An 18,615-nucleotide genomic window follows, 5' to 3' on the forward strand; every position below is an offset into this window, starting at 1 on the left:
AAAAGTGAAATAAATACCCAGGCCAACTGTCCTAGATTATGATCTATGAGTTGATTTGTTAAATGAGCCCATTGCTTTAAAGGTTATAAATGACAAGATTTTTGCTATTACAAGTAATTTCTAGCTATTTCCTGTTTGACATGACAGATCCTTGTGAGAAGTCCAAATTTGTCTGCTTGACATACATTTATTTTAACACTTTCCCTTTCTCTAAATTCTAGCATGTATTAACTACTGTTTTCCTAGGTGTCAATTTGCACCTGTGGGGTTTACCTCTTCAGGCTTCAGTAAGGTCCCCTGAACTCTACTCCAGATGGCTGCTCGCATTTCAGCAGCTAAGGTGGGTGATTACTGGCATATTTACTGTAATTTATAAAAATCATAGGAAATGACATTTTTATTAGTCATTGACTCCACCATCACTAACTGCAATGGATGTTATGCATGTAAATCCACTTTCAAAAAATTGTTCTTGCAAAATCAGAAGCTCTTTCGAGTCTTTAATTCTGTGAAATGATCATGTTTCACTTTTACTTACCATAAGTGGGATCACAAAGATGCTCATATCTCAGCTTATTTTTTAAGGCCTGGGACTTTTCTTGTGGGGACTGGAATAAGGGTCAGGAAAATGTCCTTCAAGACTGGGAGAAAAATCCAGACATGTCCAAATCTCAGTCTGAGGGGCAGTATAGAGGGCTGTTACAAGGCAAAGGGATTAAGAGGTACAAATGGATAGTTGCAGAATAGACATGAAGATGTAGAGTGTAGCATGGGGAATATGGTTAATAATGTTGTAATAAATATGTAAGGGGAACAGGGGTACTAGATTTAGTGAGGTGATCGTTTTGCGAGTTATGTGGATCTCTGATCGCTATGCACTGAAACTGGTATATTATTGTATGCCAACTATAATCGAAAAAAAAAAACTCATTGAATTGTACAATGTAAATACGAGCAACTAATTGTCTATCATATTTCAATAAAGCTGGGGGGAAAAGTCAAATAAAAAAACAAAAAAACATGAGCTCTGGACTCAAGCTGCAGCCCACGGAATCTCTTCCAACCCATAGTGAGAATTTTATACGTTTACTGTCATTATAATGTTGTGTGCCAGTATTTGTATGCCCTTTCCAGTGACAGACTGAAACTTGGTCAGAGCTTGTTCCATGGAGAAGGGAAGGGAAGGGAAAGGAAGGGGAAGGGAGGGAAGGGAAGGGAAAGGAGGAAAGGAGAGGGAGAGAAAGAAATAGGGAGGGATAGAGAAAAGGAAAGAGGGAGAGAAGGGGAGAGTTGAGAGGTGGGGCTGTGTTGTAACTTAGGGCCTTAAATCAGGGTTATATCAGAGTACAATAAACACTTTTTACTAACTCCGACCAGGACCAAAGGTATAATTAACAAGCCCTCTCTTTTTGGGAACCATTAGATCTAACAAATATTTGCTGAGAGCCAATAATGCCTCAATCATTCAAGAATGGTTTTCTCTTTAGTTCTTAAAACAATTCTTCAAGTTAGATAACATTTTTGCCTTTTTCCATATGAAGAAACTGAAGCTCAAAAAAGTAAAAAATTTGCCTTGATTCACATAACTAATAAGTAGCATAGTCAGTATTTGAATTAGACCATCTGACTTCAAATTAGTGCTCTCTCTACACCGCAGCTGCTACTATAAGATTTACATACATGTATCTTTCACAGTACAACCCCCGGTGGAATTTTACCAAGCACCAAAATGCGTGAGATGAAGATTAAGTGCTGTGGGAGATGAGGAAATTGGCAATTGCTATGGTTGGAAGGACTCTGGAGAAGTGCTCAAATTAACCTCTGTATCTTCTGGGATAGCCTGAAGTAGGAGTTCTTAACTGTTTCACGACATTAATCCATTTGACAGTCTGGAGAAGCCCATGGATCCTTTCTCAGGATAATTCTAAATATCTAAAACAAAATGCATAAAAGGAACCAACATATTTTTTGGAAAATTGGTAAATATAGGGAAAGAATCAAGCATGTGTATTGTGACTTTCTATACTAACTCCACCACTGGGTATCCACATAGTTGATAAGGCATATTTTTTCCTCATAGAAATAATATAGATAATCGATTATAAGGAATGATAAAATTAAAAGAAATCATTTTTGTAACCCCTAATTAACTAACAGACCTAAACATTGAAAATCAATGGCTGCTAACCATTGGCAACCAGAATTAATCTCACTCTTTTTCTTTCCCCAAAATCTGATGGCATCAAGCCTCTAGATCCAACTCCCGGTTTAGAGGAGACACAGAGGAAAGAGAGACATGATAAACTACTCCACAGCGATGCAATCCACAGCCTACACTGCAGGAAATTCTACAGGATAAATAGCTCTCTTTTTTTAATTTCAAGAAATAAATTGCAAGAAGAGAGAGAGAGGAGATGAAAGAAGCTCTATAAATTAATAGACATACCAACCAATTGAAAGTGTGGATCTATTTAAATTCTATTTTCAAAACACTAGGAATAAACCATAACACTTAACGGACACTTGAAACTTTGAACACTGATAGGTTATTTGATTATATTTTAGGAACTTGATTTTTTTAAGTTGAGAATGGTATCATGGTTATACTTCAAGAAAAAGAACTTTTTATATTTTAGAAGTACATACTAAAATATTTACAGATGAAATTATATAATGCCTCGGGTTTACTACACTATAATGCAGCATTGAAAAGAATGTGGGAGTAGAGTTGGGTGATGGATATGTGTAATTCTATGTACCTTTGAGTCTACTTTTATGTATGTTCCAAGTTCTCCACAATGACAAATTAAAATTAATATTTAAGATTACCAAGGAAACAACTCATATTGAAATGCAAATATCAAAATATGTTTTAAAATATTTTGTGATACAGTAATAATTTCTCTCCATAATGCACTAAGTAGCAAGATTTGTGGCAGGTCTAAAAACTACTGCAATTTCAAAGTGGTTGTGAGTATAAATGATATTTTGAAGTATCTGCAACAACTATATTGTGATATGAAAATACTGATTATTTCAATTGGTGACAAAGTCACAAGTACTACTAATATTCCTGTGGTTTGTTGACTCTATTCATAGCCGAAGAAAACACTAAGTTTCAATGAAAGGTTAATAAAAATGAAGATGAATATTTTTATGTCCAAGTTCAATGGACACTGAATTCTATACATGGAGTCCTTCCAGCCTAGGTTATCTCTGTGGATCCTATGTTAACAGCTCCTGTTCTAAAGGTACAGGAGAGTTCTGGAATGGGTATAATGTTTTCATTCTAGGCTAGAGCTATCCTATGTTGATATGGGGATTTGAACCAATTTTAAAAATCATGGTTCTTTGCTTAAAACATTTATGGATCTGTTTTTGGTTCCCTTTTTTCCTTTTAGAGCCCTAGGGACCCTTGCTTCAGAAATAAGTTGGGAATCCTAGTATCTCTTCTTTGTTCTCTCTGATAGAAATGACCCAATTAACATATCACTTAGGAGTCACTTATATGATAGAGAACCGCAAATGTTAGAGTAAAAACATACCTTAAAAATAATTTAATATAACTTCTGCATTTTGAAGATGGGAACAGTGGTGTTCAAACCAATGAACTCTTTAGTGCAAAAGTTCTCAAACTTTCTCAATTCATGGCACCCTTAGTGTCTCAGTAATTTTTTCACAGAATCCTCATAAAAAAAAAAAACTACTATTTTTTTTTTAAGTAGTTAGGTTCAACTTAAAACATTTTTCTGTACTAACAACTCTGGAGCCATTTTAAAAAAATACATGTAAATTGAAGGGGAAAAGTGATATCTTAATTACATTTTTAAATAATCATAATTTCTTACTAATCACATGTATGCCTGTCATTGGAATCAGATTTGGCCACCACCACTTTCATTTCATGGTCTTCACTGATTTTTGTGCAGTATTCGCTTTTTATTACAGATACCGCCCATATCCAGCTTCACAAAGCTAATGATGTTGTCATAAGGAATGTGGCACAATCTAGTGTTAAACTGTGAATTACATCAGGCTGATAGTTTATACAGAGCCCCCACATGACGAGCATCACTGTATCTCCCTTGAAAGTTGAAAATACCCACATGGAAACTCTGTGAGTATGCTTTTCGACCAAGGTCTCTTGCTTCCTAGACCAGTGGGGCATATTCATGCAAAAACTATGGCCTTGTCTTAACTTTATTTTACAAATGGGTGTGTCCAAAACAGAACTTGATGAAATTACGTGACCAATTACTGGTCTGTTAAATCCTGAAAAATTCTATCCAAGTAAATCTAACTTATCTGAACTTTGTTCTTTGGACATATTTATTTGATTTACTTAATTTAAACAGTGGAAAGTCTACTGTTCAAATTTTTAAAACTTCTAGATCTTTTAGCTGCATTTAACAATTAATTTCCATTTGTACTTCTACTTCTTGCCAAGATGGAAAATTGGTATCAAACTGGAACTTTTCCTCTTAAGAAACTATAAAAGTGGACAAAATGTGTGAAACAACCGTTTGCAGATGTTGGACAACAAGCAGTGCAAGACCATGATTCCTGTGAAAATAGAAACAAATGCGGTAATCCCTATGATCACCCAGCTTTCTGTATGAAGCATTCTCAAACGATGGTGTAGGGAGGTGCCCATGCAGAAGAAGACAGTCCTGCTAAGTTGAGGACAGGGAAAATGGAGAGTAGGACCAAAGAGAAAGCTGGAGGGTAGGATATAAAGAATGCACAGAGAAGGAGTTCTAGAAATTAGTATAGATGTCCCCTTGAGTCTCTGACCAAACGGCTGGATCTGCATGCTAAAGGCAAGGCTCTGACATAGTAGGGACAGATCAACTATCAAGGAGAAGTGAGAACCTTGAGTATAAATCCCAGAACTTAAACAGGGCTGGGGAAAAGTGAAGTACTAATAAACCAGTATGGTGAGACCTCATTGAACACACGAAGCACTCAACTGATAAAGGGACATGCCTTAAGAATGGGCTACTCTAGCCAAAAAGTAAAGACTGTTCTAGATGTGTTCTAACAAAACTTAAAAACGGGTCTTTAAAAAATCAAGCTGACCTGCAGGTAAATTATCTGGCTCAGAATTAAACTCAATACTCTTTAAATGAAGACAATAGTATTTGGACATTTAATAATGTGACATCCACTATGTCCAGAATGCAATAAAAATCACCAGATAAAATATAAGAAAATGTGAGAAAAATGCAAATAGGAGAAAAATTAGTTAAAAGAAACAGATCAAAAATGACAAGAACGATGGACTTTAATACAACCATTAAAAGTAGGTTAAAAGAGTTAAATAAAAATATGAACATATTCTGAGAACAGATGGAGAATATCAATAAAGTAAAAATAATTTTAAAAGAACATATGGAAATTCTAGAACTAAAACATAAAATCTAAAAAATATTTCCATTTATCTGTAAACTTTCCAATCACAATTTCTGTCTTATCCATAAATATGATGCAATATACAACACATATTGTCTCCATAAATAAAATAAAGTATAAGACTAGTAATGCTATATTTTACTCTAGCAGTTTTCCTCCAAGGAAGCCAAAAAACTTCATGAACATATCTAGTTACTCTCAAAATCAATTGAACACCACTGGACCTAATTTATTTATTCTCTAAGATAGCACAGTTTAATTGAACTTTCTGTAATGATGGAGATGGTTAATATTTGCATTGTCTAATACAGTAGCTACTAGCCATATACAGTTATTTAAATTTATTTTAATTAAAAACTCAGTTTCTCCATCACAGTAGTCAAATTTAAAGTAATCATAGCATGGTTCTAAGGCCACAAATTGACTTTATGCCCTTAAAGTCAATATTGTTAAAATCTAAATTTTTGCATGTTAAAAAAATTAATTTAACTTCCAAAGGTTAGAATAATTCAATGACTCCATAAAGAGTAATTTTTGCCCTGGAGGAATTCAAGAAGAAGATTTTTTCCCCCTCATTTTATTGGTTAATATGTTAACAAAAAAGTGATGGTCTGTCTGAACAAAGTGGTTCTCAACATTTCATGGGCAAAACAGTTAGTTGGAGAGTTTGTTATAAATGGAGATTTCTGAGGCAAACCATCTTCAGATTAAGATATATCTAATCTGGGTGTCTATTCTTCAATGGGACTTAGGAATCTATATTTCTAAGAAGCATCCCAGGTATTTCTCGTATATAGCTATCCTTTAAGAAATGCTAGAAAAATATACTAATATCCAAACCAAATATTTGTACTTTGGTCAGTATAATTTTACATGCATGATGTGGACACATTTAATTTTTCTTTTGTAACTTCTGTTAGTATTCATCAACCATGCTCTTCTTAAATGCTTTCAGTAGAATAAAGTTTTAACTTTATTCTATTGAAAGCAAACTACATATTTGAGATGATTCAAAATGTCACGTTTTGTATGTTAGAACCTTGCATACGCGAGGTGCTATTTATTTGTGAAGTTGCTGGATCTGGATGATAGATGTCTTATGGACACCATCTCTGAAAACACTGCTCCACAAACACTAATACATTAATGATATAAGAACGAAGATACTTGATCCCAGTTGAGTATTTTCCCTTTTTATATTAGCAGAATACATTTCACAAATAAACTTGTTATTAGAGTTCTGGATCATTGGTCCTTTTTTCCCTTATAAATAATTTGTAATAAGAATTTTACTCACAGACTCTACACATGTGTTCTCCCTTGGAGATGATCGAAAATTCTCTCACATAGTATAAAATGAATACAGTTTTGGCTTACAGGGTTTATTTTATGAAAATCAGGTTTGGAGGCATTCAAAAAGGAATCCAAAGAGGAGTATTTTATTTCAGAAACTTTGTTTAAGCTACTTCCTCAGCACTAAATTAGAAAACTAAGTCTTACTCATGAGAGAGCTACTGTTTTTGGCGAGCTAGTATCTCATTAAACTACTAAGTTTCTTGTACTTTGAACTATCTCTTCACAGGAGAATATGCCTAGCTAGTATGATTTTAGAAAGATTTTATTGTTGAATATTTAATATAAATTTTTTGTCCATTTACTTAAATAAATTCTTTACCTTGTTTTAAAAAGCCAAACCAAATCCTTTTTGTGTTGTGCTTCGTATTTTTGATGTATTGGTAAAAGTCACATCAAGAAGTATGTACGATATCCGTGCCCTGAATTTGCTGTATCATATTCAGATTATATAAGGATTATCAAAATAGTACCAATATCAGCCATAATTACATTTTACTTTTTTGCATATATCGTATACTAGTAAAGAGGAGAGTTATATTTAAATGTAGTTGTATGTTCATATTTTTGAGAAGATAAAATCTTTTCTTTATTCTTTATCCAAATTCCGAACCTTATAAAATAGCCTGCCATAAAATGTTTTTATGAGTATTTATCTGATTTTTGTAGTTTTCTGAACTCAATTTTATGTTCAAAGAATGTATATCACTTTATTTTGCCACAATAGTTCAATTAGAATTGATTTTGGGGCTACTTTTGTTCTAGTTACAGCCTACTTCCTCTGTGATAGAAAAGAGATCAATAAATTAATATGTTTATAAAACCTGTGTGCATTTCATATTTCTTAACATTTGGAGGGGGGCATGATTCACTTAGTAATTTTGTGAAATAGTCTTTCCATGGCAACTTTTTGGATATCTCTAATTAGTCGCTAGAGCAAAGTTCATGTTTATGGAATAATTACCTTAGTATCTCTTACATAACAGCTCTCAGATCATATCATTCTCTCTGGGGAATGACATTTTGGGAGAGTATGGTCTCCCTGTTTACCTTAATTTCACCTGGTAGCTGACCTTTTGTCATTGTTGGTGGTTGTTTTCTAAGAACTCAAATAAATATTCTTTGTAGAAATACTTCTATTTCAAGATTGATTTATTTGCAGTTTCCTCCTTCTCAGTCTGCTCTGGTGTGTGAATGCTCCCTTCATCTCTATAAAAGTTACATTCACTTTCTTTTCCCTATGTCAAAAAAAACAAAGTCTTTTCAAATTGAAAAGGGAAATGGTGGGGTAGTAGGTAACTTTAAACCATAACAGCAAATTAAAACCAATCACAGCTGGCACTGGGACATTTCATCTTTTGAAATAAGAACCTAACCAACAAGGAACTTTTCAATGAGCACTCAAAGATATTTAAAATTGTGAATTCAGGGATAAAGATGAGAAAAAGCAGGAAATCAGTAAATCCAAAACCCTTCTCTATGCCTAAATTCCAACCTCTAATATATATTATAATTAAGTATCTCCTTAAAATCTCAGAAAAATGGATTTAATTTAATGTACTTTGGTAGAAATTTGCAAGCTTATTCTAAAATTTATATGGAAATGAAAAGAGCTTTGAAGAGCTAAAACAATTTTGAAAAAAATGAAAAAAAATTGGAGGATTTACACTATCTGTTTCCAAGAGATATTGTAAAAATGCATGGTATTGACATGTAAATAGACCAATAGATCAATGTAGCAGAATAACAAGTCTAAAAGTGGACCCACACATATATGGTTAACTGATTTTTTACAAAGCTGCCAGAGCAATTTAATGGGGGAAGGAATAATCCTTTCAAAAAATAATAGTAGAATAATCGAGTGTCCATATGCAAAAAATATTAACGCTTACCTCAAACCACATACAAAAGTTAATTCCAAGTGCATCATAGACCTAAATGTGAGAACTCAAACTAGAATGTTAGATTATAGTTCAATAGAACATTCTGTGATAATAGAAATATTCTTTGTATTGCTCAATATAATTGCCAGTATCCACATATGATAATTGACTACTTGAAATGTGGCTAGTGTGAATGAGGATAAGATTTTTAAAATTTAATTTTACTTAATTTGATGTTGAATTTAAATAGTTGTAGTAGCTTTAACACTGGACATCACATTTCCAGAAGAAATCATAGGACAAAATCTTAATGACCTTGAGATTGGCAAAAATTCCTAGAATAAAACAGAAAATATATGAACTATAAAAGGAAAACAAAATCAATAAATCAGACTTTATTAAAATTTAAAACTTTTTTTCTTCAAGACATTGTTAAGAAGATGAAAAGGCAAATTACAGATTGAAAATATTCACAAAACAGCTATCTGACTTATATTCGGAATATATTAATAACTCTCAAAACTCAATAATACAAAAAATAATAAAAATGGGCAAAATACTTGAACAGACATTTCTCCAAAGAAGATATATGAGTGAATGTCTAATAAGCATATGAAAAGATGCTCAATGTGATCCATCATTAGGGAAAAACAAATTTAAACTACAATGAGATATCACTACATACCTAGTAGTATGGCTAAATTTAAAAAGCAAGCGTTGATGTGGATGTGGAGTAATGGGAACAGCCATACACTACTGGTAGAATGTAATATAGTACATACACATTGAAAAAGTTTTGCAATTTCTTAACAATTTAAACCATATGACATAGATTTTCCACTTTTAAGTATATACCCAAGATAAATGAAAACATATGTCCATACAAAGATTTGTACAAAAACTTTTGGCAGCCAAAATTTAGAAACAAATGTCCATCAAGAGGTGAATAAACAAAATATAGCCCATTCATACTGCGGAATCTACTCAGAAATAAAAGGAATGACCTATTGGTAAATGCTATAATATGAATGAATCTCAAAAATAATTATGCTTAGTGAAAGAAGCTAAATTAGAAAGTACATAATATATATTTCCAGTTATATAAAATTCTAGAAAATGAAAACAAAACTATAGTTACAAAAAGCAGATTAGTATTCCTGTGGGCAGAGAGGGCAGGAAGGAGGGTTTGCAAAGAGGTGATGAATATGTTCATTATCTAAATCATGGTGATGTTTTCATGGTTGTATGAATTTCTCAAAATGAATCAAATTGTACGCTTTATATGTGCATAGTTTATTGCCTATCAACTACCCCTGAGTAAACTATATTTTAAAAAGGAGTATCGATTACTCAAAAACAACATAGTAAGTTAGAAGACAAAAATCTCAAAGGAAGATTATTTTTTGCCTAGAATCTTATACCTAGCTAAACTAGCACACTAGTGTTGTGTAGCTTACTAGAAGATATAGCTTACCAAAACAAGGGAATAAATCAAGTAAGAGGGAAAATATGGGACCCAGAAAATGGGAGATTCACATGGAAGAAAGGCAAAGGGAAGAGTGATGATAACTATGTGGTACATCTTCAGAGCAGCCAATTCAGTTTTAAACACATAGATGGAGAGCTCCAGGAGGAATGGTTCCAAAAAGGTACTGAACTCACAAATTCCTTATGTGTTTAATCTTGCAGAAAATAGTATCAAAGGTGTTTACAATACCAATGTAGACTATGTAAAGTATTTGTAATAAGAACAGAGAAAATTAAGTAAAGGAACAATAACTCTCACAAAAGAAGACCATTAATAACTTCAGGGAAAATAAAGTTTTGCAAGAAAGGATATATAATCATAGTCTACCACTGGGCTTAGCTACGACAGTACTTCCATGTTCATACTAAGGTGTACACTGAATATTAATTTAACAAAGAACAATGATGTACTTTCTTTGGGAAAAAGGGACTTGAGAAGAATGTGAAAGAACATGAAAGCTTTATGGTCTCTGATGAATAAAGTGTAAATGTACAAAATTAAAAATCAAGAATAAGCAATATAAACTTTTAATTCTGAAATGCGGAAATAAATAATGGAGAAATAGCCAAAGGACTTATAAGAAGTTGCTGATAGGGAGTGGAATGGAGAGGTGAGGATGGGTGAAACAAGGCGTGAACATTTTCCTTTAAGCCTTAAATACTGTTAGTCTTAAGAAAATATTCAACAACATTACAGAGACAGTAAACACATCAATGGTTTCCATGGGCTTAGAGGAGAGGGAGGATGACTACATGGATCACAGGGGATTTGGGGGCAGTAAAATTACTGTATGATGTTATATAATGGTGAATACATGTCATTATGCATTTGTTCAAACCCAAAGAATGTACAACAATAAGAGTGAATCCTGATGTAAACTATGGACTCTGGGCTAAAATAATGTGTCAATGCACGTTCATGAATTGTTACAAATGTCCCACTCTGGAAGGGATGTTGATAGTGGGTGAGGCTATGGAGGGAGGGTTGGGGGCAGGAGGTATATGGGACAGCTCTGTACTTTCCACTCAATAGTGCTATAAACCTAAAACTGCTCTATAAATTAAAGTCTATTAAAATGTTCATATGTATTACATTAATTACAAATATTAGAATCTTTCAATGCTAGATATTAATCCTAAATTTTTCAATTATAAATGATACACCCCTTGGCAGATTACTTAACCTCTCAGTTTCTTCATCTATAAAAAAGGGAAAATAATTATAGTTATAATCTGGAAGTATAGTAAAGATTAAATGAAATTATGTATATGTGCGTGTATATTATATATATATATATATATATATATATAAATCTGTAGTAGTGATCAACTTCTTTATATGTTGCATTCTTCCCAAAAAGATGAAGATGAATTACAAGGATTTATTTAAATATCAAGATAAATTAAATTAAGGCCTAGTGCAGTACCCGGGAGTTGCTCAGTTTTCTTTCTCCTGTGATTGAAGCAAGATGGTCAAGGTAAATTTCATGAGTCTGTGTTCCACTATATGCTGCTTTAATGTGGTTACAATGAGTCTCCTCTTTTGTCTTGCAGCTTCTACTGTGCTGTTATACAGATGGTTAATCCAAAGTAGGCTCCAAGCCAGTCTGAGGATCCTGACTGCTTTTATTAAAAGGTCCTGTTTACAAATTAGTTTAGGGGATAATTGCACATAAAATATTTGAAAGCCCACAAAAGACTATTCAATTTTCTAGTAGGGCCCTCAGAATGTGTAGTGTTTACTAGGCACAAAAAATGTATCAGTGTCATAATCGAATAAGTGATGGTATGGCTTGAATAGCATCCCTAAGATGTTGAGGTCCTAACCCCCTTATGTGACCTTATTTGGAAATAGGGTCTTTGAAGACAGATAATCAAGTTAAATGAGGACAGTAGAGCGGATCCTACTGCAATATGATGTGTTCGTATAAAAAGGGGAAATTTGGACACAGTCATACACAGGGAGAATGAAGGCAGAGATCGGGTGATACTTCTACAAGTCAAAAAATGCCAAGGATTGCTTGCAAACTACCAAAACCCAAGGGAGAGACCTGGGACAGATTCTCCCTCACAGCCTCAGGAGCCAGCCCTACCAACAACTTGATCTCAGACTTCTGGGATCCAGAACTGTGAGACAATAAATTTCTCTTGTTTTAAGCCGTCCAGTCTGTGACACTTGGTTATGGCAGCCCCAGAAAACTATGACAGTAAGGGACTATGTAGAATACACAGTCAGGTTAAAAAGTCTTTTTTACTTAAAAGAATCCTATACAACCATAGGCAGAGGCTGAGATGGTTAATGTTTGTTCCCAAGCTTTGATCCAAGCCCTCTACTTTGTAGTAAGACATAATACACAATGCCTCTCTGAGGCGAGGTGACCTTCATGACAAACTCTTTGTCTTTCTAAGATTTTTGTCCTTCCAATGTGACCCTTCTCTGATCCTCTCTGCTTTGGATCCACTTCTAGCTTCTAGATAACCCCTCATTGCTAATCATTTCCTTGATGTTCCATGTTGTTTCTTGGCCTAAATTATGTTCTCTAATTGTTCTTATGTTCTAGTCATTGTAATGAACATATCCAACCAAAATATTTCAATCACATCTAGTTCCAATGCCATTATATATTTATAATAGTGTCCTGGCTTTAATGAGTAAGAGGTTTTCATAGCGAGCATCAAGCCGATCTCATCTATTTCCCTGAACTGGGTGAAAACAGGCAGTGAAGTTTGAGGTCTTTTATTTTGTGACCAAACTAAGTCTCAACAAACTGCTGGTCAAAATGTAGGCAGCCTTCTAGCTCCTGCTTATTCTTGTTCTCATTGCTGTCCTGAATTTTCCTTGGCCTTCCTCAACTTGACGAAAGAAAGAAACGAAAGAAGAAAACAAAATAAGAGAAAGAAAGAAAGAGAAACAAAGAGAAAAAGAAGAGAGAGAGAGAGATAGAAGGAATGATGGAGGATGGGTTATGTGCTGTAGTACTGTACTTCTGTCGCATGCTTGCTTACTTTTCCTGCCTTCCTTCGTTACTTCCTTCCTTCCTTCCTCCCTCCTTCCTTCCGGCCTACTCCCTCCCTAAACATAAACTTAGAATAATGAAAAGCTTGTGAAGAAAATAATTTAATATGCATAATTGAGTTATCTCTTTCAAAGGGGCATTTTCTCCTACTTGTAGACATTTGATAATCCTGCAAGATAAAAATAATTTGAAAAATAAAAATGTTAATTAAGCCTTTCAGTTTCAGAATAACAGTAATAACTTGTACTGACCTCCTCTACCTTTTGAACTGCCACCTTCACATACTGAATTGACTGCCCATTTTTATTAATATACCGTATTATTAATACAATGCTGCTATTATTATTATTGCATACACGCACTTTGCATATTGCCCATAATATCCAGAACTATAGACATTTGGTCACCACGGAGTTTACACAAAGAAAAGAAAATCCTGTACTCAAAAAGAAAGAAAGAATTATTGGAATAGAGTTGTTTACAGTAGAGTTAATAAAATGAAATAGAAAAGTAAAGTCTAGGGCGAATCTTAAAACAGTCTTGCTCATGGACAAAACTACAGACCAAGCATCTTTTCAGAAAGTTGGTAAAAACCCTGGGGCTGGGAGCATTTACTACCAAAATAGACAAAAAGCTAATGAACATATTTTGGCAATGCCTTGGCATGTAAATTTTTATGTTAGTTTTTTACCATCTCTAATTCTCTTTGAGTTGCATGGATTTAAGTTTGATTATGTTAATCTTAGTAAGATATTAAGGTAAAAACTTTCTTTTCATAAAAAAAACACTTATATTAGCCTTTTAAAATAAGAATACTACTAGAAATGTATTCTCAGTTTTAAAAATGTGAAATTTGGATAACAAGCTACATTATCCACTTACAAAGAGAAATTATATATAAAACTCTTAAAATAATCAAACCAGTACTTTATTATCCAGAATGAATACATCACCAGTAGTAACTATTTGCAGAAAAATAAGATCATATTTAAAGTTGTAGCTCAAATTAAATGATGCCATTGTATTGACATGAGTAAAAATAGATCATTTAAATCCATAAATAAGCTAGAAATTAAAAATCAATTTTAATCATATTCATCTTACTATATCTTTAGCATCCCAGTAATTTTTTATAGTGTTCCAGGTCAAAAGAAATATCTAACAGTTCCATTTGTTAAGTAGTAAAGTCTAAACAACTTAATAAATATTTATGTCCTAATAGCTAAGCAGCCATTTCAAAAAATTACATAAATTGAATGAAAAAAATACTTCTTTCACTTTATTTCCTGACTAACCAAAATTACTAATTAACGGTTTGTGTGTACCAGTTGAGCACTGCATAGCTTCTCCAACATTGAAATCAAGTTGGGCACCAACACCTCATTTCCTGGTCCACATCGCTTTTCCCATAGAAATTACTTTTGTCACAACAACTACCAAAAACAGTGTTACAAAGCTATGATATCATCAAAGGGGATTGAGCTATAAGCTGATATTGAGATTGTGAACAACCTTAAGGTATAGCTCACATATGACCAAATGTCCATCATTGCTGTGTTTTCCTCAAAATTTAAAAATGTCCTGAGCTATCCCTGAGTTCTGTGGGGCTCCTGAAGTGCCTCAGCTCATAGTTTGGGAAACCATGGGAGTAGGGGACAAAATTGGAACAGTTCATCTGGTACTGTCCTGCCATTCAACATAGGTGCCTATTTGCTTTCCTTTGCATAGTACTTTTCACATCATTTTAATTATAAGAAATAAACTTTCAGTGTCATACATTTGAAACACACAAGCAAGTTACACAGTCAAATTCATGCCACAATAAATAGTACAAAGAATAATAAGAAGGCAGGTATCTGGAGACAAATCTAGCTAGGACCAGCTGAAAAGGTAATTCCACATCAAGGTCACTGCCTTCAGATTTATTTCCCCTAAGTTCCCTCTTGGACTCCTTGATAGTTCTATATTTAAAGCCAGAAGAGGTAAATTCCCAATCATAGTTCCCCCTCACAGTTCTAATTTTCTGTCTAAGAGGTGGTTGCCTTTTCTCTGCCTTGCCTCCTCTTTTCTAGGTGCCTACACACAATGTGTCTTTACCATATGGTCTTGAGAGAAAAACCTTACCTTAAAATAATATAAAACAGCACAGCTTGATACAACACAATATGATACAATATAATACAATATAACACAATATTGTACGGTGATTATAACATTACACTTGACAAACTAATAAACATTCCTTGCACCCTGTTATGTCCCAAATTATGTAGTAGGTCTTGGAGGGAATTTGGAGTTGAAAAACAAGCTCCCTAGCTTCAAGTCACTCAGCCTAGTATTTATGTAATATAAACATGTGAGCCCTTTACTCCTACAAACCTCTGATATTCAAACGCAATGTCACAAGAGAAACCAGTCCTGTGTCCTGCTCTCAGGACTGGATTTTGCTTTCTGTATCTCCTTAATAACCACAAGGAAACAGCCACGAAAGCACTACTGCTCCTAGTGTTCTGTGCTGTACCAGGTACTGTGCTAAGCCCCTGAGGTACCTTCTTTTCTTTGCACCATTAGGTGATGTTGATGGGGCCGTCCCTGCACCCGGGAGTGCAGGTGGGGCCTCCTGGGGTGAAGCAGGCTGCCCTTCTCTGTGCTGGTTCCTTGATCATCAACTCCTTACCAGCAGGCTAAAGTCTTTGCCTCTACCCTGTGTACTGATTCAATTCAGTAAATAGTTGTTCCTCTATAAGGTGCCTGAAACTGAGCTGATGCTCGAAATAAAAATTAAAAAAAAAAAAAAGAAAGAAAGAGAGTGAGGGGCGGGGAGGGAGGAAGAAAGGAAAGAAGGGAAGGAGGGAGGGAAGGAAGAAGGAAGGAAGGAAGGAAGGAAGGAAGGAAGGAAGGAAGGAAGGAAGGAAGGAAGGAAGGAAGGAAAAAGAAAGGCAAGCCAGACACACTTTCTGTTCTTTATGAGGCTTAGTTGAGTGTGTTAGTTTTCATGTGGTCTCTGCCCAAAGGCACGTCTGCTCCCTCAGAATATATTCTAGCAAGGAAAAGCCTTCACCTACGTGAAGGGGAGAGTGGTCAGGGCTGCCAGCAGGCACTGCAAGCGGAAGCATGGAGGGCTGACCCTTTTTTTGGTTCTTTATGTTTTTTTTTTTTTTAATCCTGAAGTGAAGACTTCACCTTAAAATGTTTTGTAAATGTTCCATTTACCTCAAACCTAATTTAATACAATCATAACTGCTTCAAATGCAGTTAAAACTTAAGCTGTTCAAATTTAGATTGAACTTGTAGCTTATAGATTGATTTAAAATGATTGATTTTTAATGCAAATGCATGATTAAATTTGAGCTGTGACTATATACAATTTTCGTTTTCTGCAAATAGTTACTACAGGTTATATATTCATTCATTTTGGATAATAAAGTATGGTTTAATTATTTTAAGCCTTTTATGTAATTTCCCTTAGTAAGTGGATAATTTAGTTTGTTATACAAATTTTATAGTCAGTATTTAAAATTAAGAATATATTTCTAGTAGTAGTCTCAATTTGAAAAACTAATATAAATGATTTATTTATTTTTTAAATGAGCAAGAAAGGTTTTACATTAGTATCTTACTCAGATTAACATAATCAAATTTAAATCCATGCAACTCAGAGAGAATTAGAGATGGTAAAATACTAACATGTAAACTTAAAATACCAAAGCCTTGCTAAAATACATTCATTAGCTTTTTGTCTATTTTGGTTGTAAATGCTCCCAGCACCAGGATTTCTACCAATTTTCTAAAAAGATGTTTTGCCTAATAGTTTTAACCATGAGCAAGACAGTCACCCTAGATTTTCTTTATTTCATTTCATTAACTCCACTATACACAACTTTGAGTGATTTTCTTTCTTCTTGAGTACAGGATTTTCTTTTCTGTATGTAAACCCTGTGGTGACAAATGTCTATAGTTCTGGATATTGTGGGCAGTACACAAGGAACATGTATGTAATAATAATAGCAATGGTATTAGTGATGTGGTAATAATCAAAACAAGAGCTTAAGAAACTGCTCTCCCCACTGTTCATGGGTACCTGATTATCTGGATTGACATTCTTATCCATTAAAATTGTGAATGACTTAGTCAACAAAGACAATGCCATTTTTTCCAAAAAGCTTTAGTTAAAATGCATCCGTTATCAGATTTCCTGAATGATGCCTTGTATCTGAAATTAGCTGAAAGCCATACTGGAATTCTTATGTTACTAACATGTTTTTGATTCTTTATATAGAACATTTCTTTCCTATTTAAAATTTATCTTCTCACATGCTACTCAAATGGATAATAATTTCTTCTATGACCATACTTTAATCTAAATCTCCATCTATAAATATAGTGAATGCTGTCTGTATCATGATCGGTGGCAAGAGTAACATCTACGATGCAGAATTGTATGCTTTCTAGATAAAATATTGCTCATACATATTAGTTTATTCTGTTTAAAATGGAAGCCCCTCTATTTAAAGAAACACTTCCTCTCAAAGAAAATTTCAAGTACTTAATGCATAGAGAGGTTTTGTTTACAATAACTCCCATTTTATAGATGACAATATCGAGAAACTTGATAGCTCAATAATACAGTATTATGATTATAATTGTAATCTATCAATTTATTCCACCTTATGTGCACTGTTAAACGCCCTTCTCCTACTTTTCAAATGCCATTAAAATAATCCTCAATTCATTGACATGAATGTTTTGGCCCATATTTCATTCACAAGGCTATACGAACCTAGCCTATGTAAATACAGATTAATCTGATAAAATTAGAAATGAATAAAGCACAACATAGGACTTTGTTTAGTCCTTTTAATTGTCCATTCTTCAAAGCAAAGATGTGTGTGTGTCCTATGACCCTCGTGTTTCGCCTTGATTGCACTTCAGAAGAGGCAAAATGCATTTACAGGCAGCCAGAACAACCAGTCAGAAAATGTAAAATAAAATCAGTAAATCAGTCAGTCCTTGCTATTTATAAGATTCTAATAATCCAGCTTAAAAAATTTTTTTCTCTCCCACTAATTTAATTTTTTAAAATCATCTATTGATCACATAAGTGAGAGCACTTTATAAATAATAAATTGCTACTCAAATTTAAATGATCTAGATGTGGTCTTAACAGCTATTTACCATAAAAATATTCAGGCCCATCTCCTAACATGGATTTTCCAAGTGCCATTCAGGACCTGCCTCGGCATCTTCTGGAGTGTGCTTAAGTAGGTACAGTTCCTGATTCCCACTAGAATCCCAGACTCGGCCTGTCAGGGGTACTGGGTCTGAGATTCAAATTTGTAACAAGCTCCCCTGGTGTCCTGTACACCTTGAAGGTGAGAGACCGCTCCTAGTGAATCTCTAAGTCTAAATCTTTGACTGCTCAA

This window comes from Rousettus aegyptiacus, unplaced genomic scaffold (assembly GCF_014176215.1).
Source record: "Rousettus aegyptiacus isolate mRouAeg1 unplaced genomic scaffold, mRouAeg1.p scaffold_m13_p_11, whole genome shotgun sequence".
In the NCBI taxonomy this organism is placed as follows: Eukaryota; Metazoa; Chordata; class Mammalia; order Chiroptera; family Pteropodidae; genus Rousettus; species Rousettus aegyptiacus.